Source organism: Corvus brachyrhynchos, unplaced genomic scaffold, assembly GCF_000691975.1.
Source record: "Corvus brachyrhynchos isolate BGI_N302 unplaced genomic scaffold, ASM69197v1 scaffold46, whole genome shotgun sequence".
In the NCBI taxonomy this organism is placed as follows: domain Eukaryota; kingdom Metazoa; phylum Chordata; class Aves; order Passeriformes; family Corvidae; genus Corvus; species Corvus brachyrhynchos.
Window position 1 is genome coordinate 3363362 of NW_008238838.1, and position 8218 is coordinate 3371579.

Genomic DNA, 8218 nt, shown 5'->3' on the forward strand with positions numbered 1-8218 from the left:
GGTCAGGAGCTAACAGGATTGCAGAGTGTGTTTCTGCAGCTTTTACTCAGAGAACAGCACCCGTGGCTGCTCGCCAGCTGGGACACCCTGCCAGGAGTGCTGCAGGAATTCCTGCCCTGGAACAGCCTGGGACACGGGGTAGTGCTCTGGGGGCAGCAAGCAGAGCATCCTTGGGAGAAGATGGGAGTGGGGAAGGTCTGCCAGGCACTGCTGGTAACTCTGAGCTGCCTGCTGAGGGGAATAAAATGGCCCAGGTAATGCCTGGGATAATTTTATTTATATGCAGGAATAATTTTATTTATACTGTTGAGGGAGCACATGGGCTGAGATGGGGCTCCTCCCACTGCTGGGAATTTGGGTGTAAATATAATCCTGGAGGTGCTGGTGCCTCATAGATTAACAAACCTCAGCTATTGCATCCTGGGCATCCCCAGCAGCCAGCCTGCCAGCCTCCTGGAGCTCTCTTCCCAGGATTTAGGGGGTGGTGGGAATGGGAAGCTGGATGGGAGACCCAGTGCTGCTGTGGCTGTCCCTGAAATAGGCTCTGATGTCAGGCTGGCACAGTCCCTGTGCCTGAGGTGGCTGGAGGGGCTAAAAGGAAGTATCTCCTGTAGCTGGAATAAAGCAATCACTTTAAAAGTGAACAGCAGTCACCAGCATTGCTGTCCTCCTGCACTTAATTGGATTGTACAAACAGCCCATAATTTGCAATGTCTGTTTTCCTACTTGGCTTCTTTGTCTTTCAGCTCCTTTTTTGTCTCCTTTTATGAAACTGTAATGTGCTGTGATAGTTCACATCCCTTCTTGTGACCTCAGCTCACGATAGATAAATTCTTACAAGGACTTGCATGAGATGAAACCAGACAGAAATTACATCCCTCTGTGTTAACATGGCCCTTCCTTCATTGAAATTAATTTGTGGTTAAGGCTACAAGAGAATTACAATTTTCTAGAAGTAACATGAAGGGATGGACAGCTTTGTATGAACAGAGCCTGCAATAATTGTGTGTGAATGTCACAGAAGGGTTGAAGAACTTCTCTGTGGACTGTGTGTGGCTTCAGATTTGTGCAGTGATTTTCTCATGGCCTCTGCTGGAGGATCTCAACATCAAAAGGGAGTAAAAAAGGTGAGGATTTCACTGTTTTTGAGGGAATGCCCATTTTCTGCTCTGCTGGAGCCCTTGAAATTTCTATCTGGCTCCTTGAATATATTACTTTTAGATGTGAAAGAATTAATTGATGGGTAATTAGGATAATAATATTAATTGATGGGTAATTGATGGGATAGGGAGTGGTCTTGCTCTGAAACACCTTCGCCCAGAATGTTCCCAAGAACAAACACTGTCAGTCAGTCTCCTCCTTAGCTCAGTCAAGTGGCCACAAGGAGTTTCCAGACATGAACAGAGCCCTGCAGATGCTACACCTTCATTATCATTCCCACAAACCTGCCTTCCCTTCTGCTCAGCGTTTCATGGTCCAATAAGCAGGACAGCACATCCTGCAGGGGGAGGCAGAGCTGTCCCAGCCCTCCATCCTTTCTGCTCCGCTGCAGTTCCTATAAATAGGCAGAACAAGGCTCCTGGCCCGGGCTCTGGCTCCCTCGTTAGCATTTGGGCTTCTCACCAGAGCTGCCTGATGTGCTCCTTGGACCTTGAAGGGTTTCTTCCACACTGGCTGCGAGGTGTGGGTATGAATGCAGGATGTGCCTAAAACTCACAGAATTACCCCAGGGAAAAACCAGCCAAAGGTCTGTGGGTGCCCCTGCCTTGCACCGCAGGGGGAGGCCCCTTCTCATGGCATTTTGGCTGGGATGAATCAATTCTCAGTGCGTTTGGGGTGGAATGGATGATCCCTCTCCAGCCTTTCAGTTTTAGGGGTGATGGAGAGCTCTGTCAGAGCTCGGAACGGGGGTGGCAAAGCTCTGCTGTGCAACCCAAAAGACCAAGGATCAGCTGAAGCTGCTCCCCTGGTTTATCTTCTCCTGTGGAGGGGAAGGATTGTTCAGTGCTGGCTGCTGCAGAAGTGTGAAAATGAATTAACCTGAGCACTGAATTGTGCTGATCTTCACGCAGGGATCGTGAAACATCCGGAGGTGATTTGGTCGTGCGTGTGTTTATGGCCAGCTGAGGAACCCAGTGTGGTGTGGCACCCCTGGGTCTGTGGGGAAAAGCATGGATGATAGTCCAAGGTTTGAAGTGAGTGTCAGGACTGGCCTGCTAGGTAAGAATAATTTGGTCTCATGTTTCTGCTGTTGGTCAAAAATACTTTGAAAAAAATATGAAATAATGCATCAGATGAGGGCTGGCAGGAGGTGTCCAGTTGTAAGGTTTGGTTTAGGAGCTGAGGGCCTGGTGAAAAGGCAAATCCTTTCTTTTCCCCCCTCAGATGACGCACAAACTCCTCCCACAGTGATCTCTGTGCCAATCTACCCTATGAATCACTGTATTATAAAGCTATTTTCTGGAATGACATGTGGCTTGTGTGCTCCAAACTTCCTCCTTGGGTTAGGAAACACTCAAACCTCCCTGCTTTGAGGCAGGAAAGGATCCATTCCTAGTCTCAAGTGCCCCTGACAGGCTGACAAGTGCTCAGGGCTTTCATATCAGCTTATGGACAACATTCTGTGCAATTCAGCTGCTGGAAGGACTCAGAGCTCTCTAGAACTGCATTTTTCTTGAGCTGGTAAAGCAATAACACCTTTAAAGGGAATAGCTGCCCATAAACAAGCAGAGAGCAGCAAAACCGGCTGCTGTAGGAGACAAACTGCTGCTTTCCCCCAGGATGAGCCCCTGGCAATGTGAAAAAGCTTTCCCACCCCTCTGGCCTCCTTGCTGGCTGTCCAGCTGCTGCACTTAAGAAATTAATAAGAACACAGCTCGTTTTCTCGCCGGGGCCTTTCTGCCTGCACTCGGAAGTGAAACAGCTGGCAGGAAGATCCCTCCGAGCTGTTCCACGGCATTTCCATGGAAACCCTCGGCTCTCCAGCAGGTTCTCCAAAGGGCACAAGCTGTGGATGCCTCTGAGTAATTATATTCACATGTTCCTGAACATCATCCTTGGGCACCAGCAGATCCCTGGCAGTGGTTGCCTAGGTGACAGCGTTTGCCATGCCGTGGGCAGCCACGCACGCGTTTGCGAAGCAAAGCAGAGATTTCTGCACCTCTTGGAGCATCTGCTGAAATCTTGGAGCCACGGGTTCCTCTCTGAGCTATTTCCTGCCTAATGGAAGTGCTCAGTGCCTGCAGAACTCCTCGATGTGTGGAACAGTTCTCTGTCTGAATGATGACTCCATTTAAGGGGTTACTTTATGTCCTGAAAAATGAGACACTTCATGGGAAATTTATTGTGGGTGCATTGAATAGTTTCTCTGCTGCCTTAAAAGGGTTAAGCCCTTGTTTGAGTACCTGAAACCTTATTTTGTCATTACATGTCAAAAATATAGACAGATAGCTGACTTCCCTTGAAATGCAACAAATCTCTTTTGATTCCATAAACTGCTTTTAGTCTGTTGGTTTCCCTCTGCTGGAGTTGAGTTGTGTGGCTTTATGGGGCACCATAACAACAAAAAGCACCAGCAAAGACTTTTGCTGTTCACAGGAGGTCTGATATAAACTCCTCAGTATTTGTAGGCTTTATATATAAATTGCAACATCCAGTAAAATAAAAATAAATGGATGCTCGCTCTGAGTGCACTGAAGTGGAGGGGGAGAAGGGAAAAGGACATTTCTTTCCACTGAAACTGCAGCAATAATTTAGGGAGGCAGAGAGCATTGCTCAAGGTTTTCTGAGCTGGCATCTTCATTTTAATGACTAAAGGCAGTCTGGTGTTTCTTATTCAATTTCTCAGCATGTTTGAGGGTGATGCCACTTCCTGACTGGAACGTCCTCTTGTTTCATGCCGGCTTCTCTGGGAATGGAAAAGTGGGAGAGAGAGAGGGTGCAAAATCATAAACCCCAGATGGTCTTCAGCGCTTTGCCAACAACACAGCGATGGAGCTGGATGTTTTATTTGTGGGTATCCCCCCATGACTCCCCTAAGAGAGCACTGAGCATTTTGAGATAGGAGGGAATGGAGCAGAAGCTGCAGTGAGAGGGAAAGAGGCAGATCCTGGTACCTCCTGAAGGATGGGAAAGAGGCAGCACATCCTGGTACCTCCTGAAGGGCTCTGGCACTTGTCCAGGCATCCTCAAGAGCACTGGAGTGATTCATGTGCCTCTTATCTGCTGGAAGAGCCTGAGGGCACCGTGGGCAGTTTGATCAGCATCGTGTTTCCTTCCTGCTGGAGAGCACCAGAGGGTCCCCGCTGTCACTTCTGCTTGCAGGGCTCAGTGACACTGCACGTGCAGGGCTGGTGCTGAGCAGCCTCCCAGTGTGAGGGGAGCCTGATAACAAAATAAGGAGTGGTTATAACGTGTTGCAGGACTCCCAAATGTCTGCAAGCAGCCTGTGCTAAGTCTAGGATGGAATTCTTTTCCTGGTGATGCTGAGGAGAAATGTAGAAACCACATTACCCCAAGGAAAGTGATGTGCTAGCTCATCACAGATAATTATTTCTGTTTTTTAAAAGAACTGAACGACCTGGACTGGATGCACCTGGTGGAGTGGTGCAGAGTTACACTGCTGGAGCTTTGGAATAGGAGTTGCCAGAGGCTGGGAATAATTTGGACAAGCAGTTGTGGGAAAGCTGTGTGTGTTCTAACAGACTGAGTTCAGTTATTAAAAATAGGGACAAAAGCACTTAAGAAATGTGAGTTTATTAATTATTAATTACTCAATAAATGCAGGTTGCTGAAATTCAGTGCATGAGCTTTAAAAAAGATCGAAGTTTTAAATTGAAACTTGATTTGCAGTACAGCAATCAGTCCCACTGAATTCCACAGTGGCTTCCTGGACAGGGATCTGTGGGGCCCTCCCTTTCTAGAAATCAAGTGGATAAGGTGACAAGGTTAAATGTTCCTTGTAGCTCTGGTGGTGAGAGAGCCTTTGGACGAGTGCTGAAGAGCTGGGATTATTCAGCAGCTGAGTGCTTAGCCCAGACCCTTCCTAGCTATAAATACACCTTGCAGGAGTCCCACAATTGGTGTCATCAGTGCTAATAAATAAGGCTGTCTGCTTAATTGAGAGCTGAAATAGTGTTGTGGCTTGGACTGGAGAAAGGGGTTCGATTTCCATGAGTCAGAGGCTCCCTCAGTGCCCAACAGCCTTTTTGCTTCCCTACATGAAGAAAGAATCTGTTATCTGTGGGAGCTGAGAGGCAGCTTCTGTGTCTTATGCAGAGGCTGGGAATTACTTCATCAAACTCCTCTGTGGTGACATCTCCCTCCTGTTCTCCCGTGCTGTGAGGGCCAGGGGGAGGAATCTGTGTCATGGCTGGGAATATCCTGTTCCTAAATCTGTGGAGCCTCTTGTTCGTGCTCCCCTTCTGCAGGGGAAGAAACCAAACTTTGTCAGGGGTACCCGTATTTCTAAATTGTAAGTTTTGAATGCTCTTCCACCCTGAACCAATAATGGCTAAAACAACACAGTCTGAGGAGAATTTTGGAGTTCGATGTGTCTCTTTTTTCAAAACCTCATTGGGAGCCACCTTTGGAAAGTGTGATTTTGAGATAACTGGCTTTCTGATGCTCATGAAGAGCCTGAGGAAGTTCGAGGGGTTCCTATTCCCCATTAAAGGGTTACACAAGGTGTCATCTCTCACCTCAAAGCTCCCAGAGAGCTGCTGTGAAACGCTTCTGTACCCAGACACTTCCCACTTGAATGCAGCTGTTAATGATGGCCTTTGCTGACAGATGGGAAAATCAGACACTGACTCTGAGTTTATTCCTGCAGAGCTCAACAAGACCTGCACTAATCCAGCCCTTGGCTTCCTTGTGCAGTAGATATTCCTCCTTTTCATGGGTAAATCACCATGGGAGGGGGCTGTAAAACCCAGGCCAGGGAAGGGCAGGTTTGTTAGTTTTTACAAGCAGGACTCTCACACGGAGGGAGGACTTTCTCCTTCTGCCTTTCCCTGGCTCTGAGAGAGCTTAGCACTGGCAGGGTCCATTAATTTTTAATTTAGTCCTCTCTATGCTGCACTGCTATTGTGGTTTATGAGGATATTATGCTGGAACAGAGGCCTGTAAACCAGGATTTTAAAGTTTGGGTAAGGCATGGTTGTCATACATAACATGCACGCTGTAGTAGAAATGAGCGCGTATTTATAGCACAGCTAATATTAATTATTTTTATTGTGACGTCAGCCCTGCAGGTCAACTGAAGAGTAAGATGCTGGGGAAGCCAGAAATCTCCAGCCATTAAATTATATTAATATGAAATGTTGGAAAGTGGTTAATTTGTGCTGCTGGTTTTGTTTGAAATGTTCTCCTGTACAAAGCTGTAGCAGCGGCGTGATCCATTATTGCTAGGAGGGATATAATTCAGCCCCCCTACAGGGGAAGCCCTCGTGCTTTATGAAACCCAGAGCTGGGAGTCCAACTCTGCCTAAAAATAAAGAACTACAGCAAAATAACACGTTTGCAATAGCAGATTGCTACTTTTAATTGCTAACCACATCTCTCTGTTGCTTGTACTTTGTCAAGGTTATTGGCGGTATGAAAATCTTCCTGTTGCCTCCTGACTTCCCTGTAGCACAAATTCCTCCAAGGGAGGTTTGAGTCCCCTTGCTTCATGAAAAAACACTTGTGAGGGGGAGCTGACAGCAAAGCACTCGCTGTGATTCTGTGAAGCTTTGGGAAGAAAGCTTGGGAAGATCAGGAGAAAAGCCCTGCAGTGCTTGGAGGAGCTGTTTTATACCCATCATGTGCTGGATCCCTGCAGGATGTGGGAGCTGGGGGCTTTTGAAGGTGTCAGCTATGTTTAAGAGGGATAAATTGCTTCCCCTAAAATCTCCACCTGAGCTGATCATTTCCTAAAAACTGAAATTCTGGCATTCCCCTGCAATGGACCCCTCAGATGCTCTGCCCTGGGTGTTTCCCCAGAGCTGTGCCTCAGCTGATTGCATGGAAATAGAGACTCAACTGATCCTTATATAATCAGGGAATGATTCAGCTTTGATCTGCTGAAGGGGAGAGTTAATGGATGAATGTTTTCAAAATATCTGTGCTTTGTGTGCCTAGAATCTCACAAGAGGAAAGTCTCACAGCTTTGGAGCCAGGGACTTTTCCAGCCTCTCGTGCAGAACGTGCAAGGTGAGGAGCAGCTCCTGTTGAATTGTGACACATCTGGAGATCTTCAGTTTGGATCAGAGTGAGGACAATGCTGGCGTTATTTTCTCTACCTTAACATGAGAAAACACTTGAATGTGGAAGTAAGAAACACCAGAAACACTTCAGACCTGGCTTGTTTGTTGGCAGGCACAATGAAGAACCAAGAACTTGAGGCAAGGCTTGGTCTGTGCTGTGCCTTGGCTGAAGAGCTTCAGGACCAGCCTGATTTGCTCTTGTTCTTGAAAAGGTTGCTGCCAGAGAGGGTGACTGATTTGAGAGGCTCATGCAGCCTGAAAATTGCAGCATCTTAAATCCCTGAAGCTTCCCTCCCTCCAAAAACACAGAAAGATAATGAAAACTTGATGAAGCGCAGGAGGAAGTTCCTCGTCAGCACACTGCAGTGGTGGGGAATCGGATTTTCACAGCTCACTAACCCCTTAAGTGTTTAATAAATCCAAGAGATCTGCTCCAAGGATAAGGTGGCCCTGGTATCTGAGCAGACAGGCTCTACCTGCTGTCATCTTTCTTAAAGCTGACCCTGCACAGCAGGACCAATTACCCAGCTAACAAAGTGGAGACAAGTGTCTCCTACTGTGCCACCCTGTCCCTGGAGCTGGAGGCATTGCGGTTGCCATGGCAATATTGCTTGAGATCCTGATAACAGCAGTGGTTGAGATAAAGTAACTGAGAATAGGTGATGTAGGCTTTCCTCCTGCTTTTTTGTGTGGATTTTCCTGGTTATTCGTGTGCTCCTGCAGTGGCGGGCTGAGGAATGGGCTTCTCCGAGCAGCTGTGACCACTTGCTGTGGTAAATTGGCAAGCTGGAGATGTGGTAGGTGCTGAGGACAGGTTGGTGAAGGAGTTTCTGTGCTGCACGAGAGAGCTGAGCATGGATACCTGCAGGAAAAGGCTCCTTTGCAGGCTGCAGGGCAGGGAAGCCACAGCCCAGGCTTCGTTTTTGAAGCCGTCGTGCCTTGTGCAGGTGACACTTGTCCTGTGAATTCCTGTC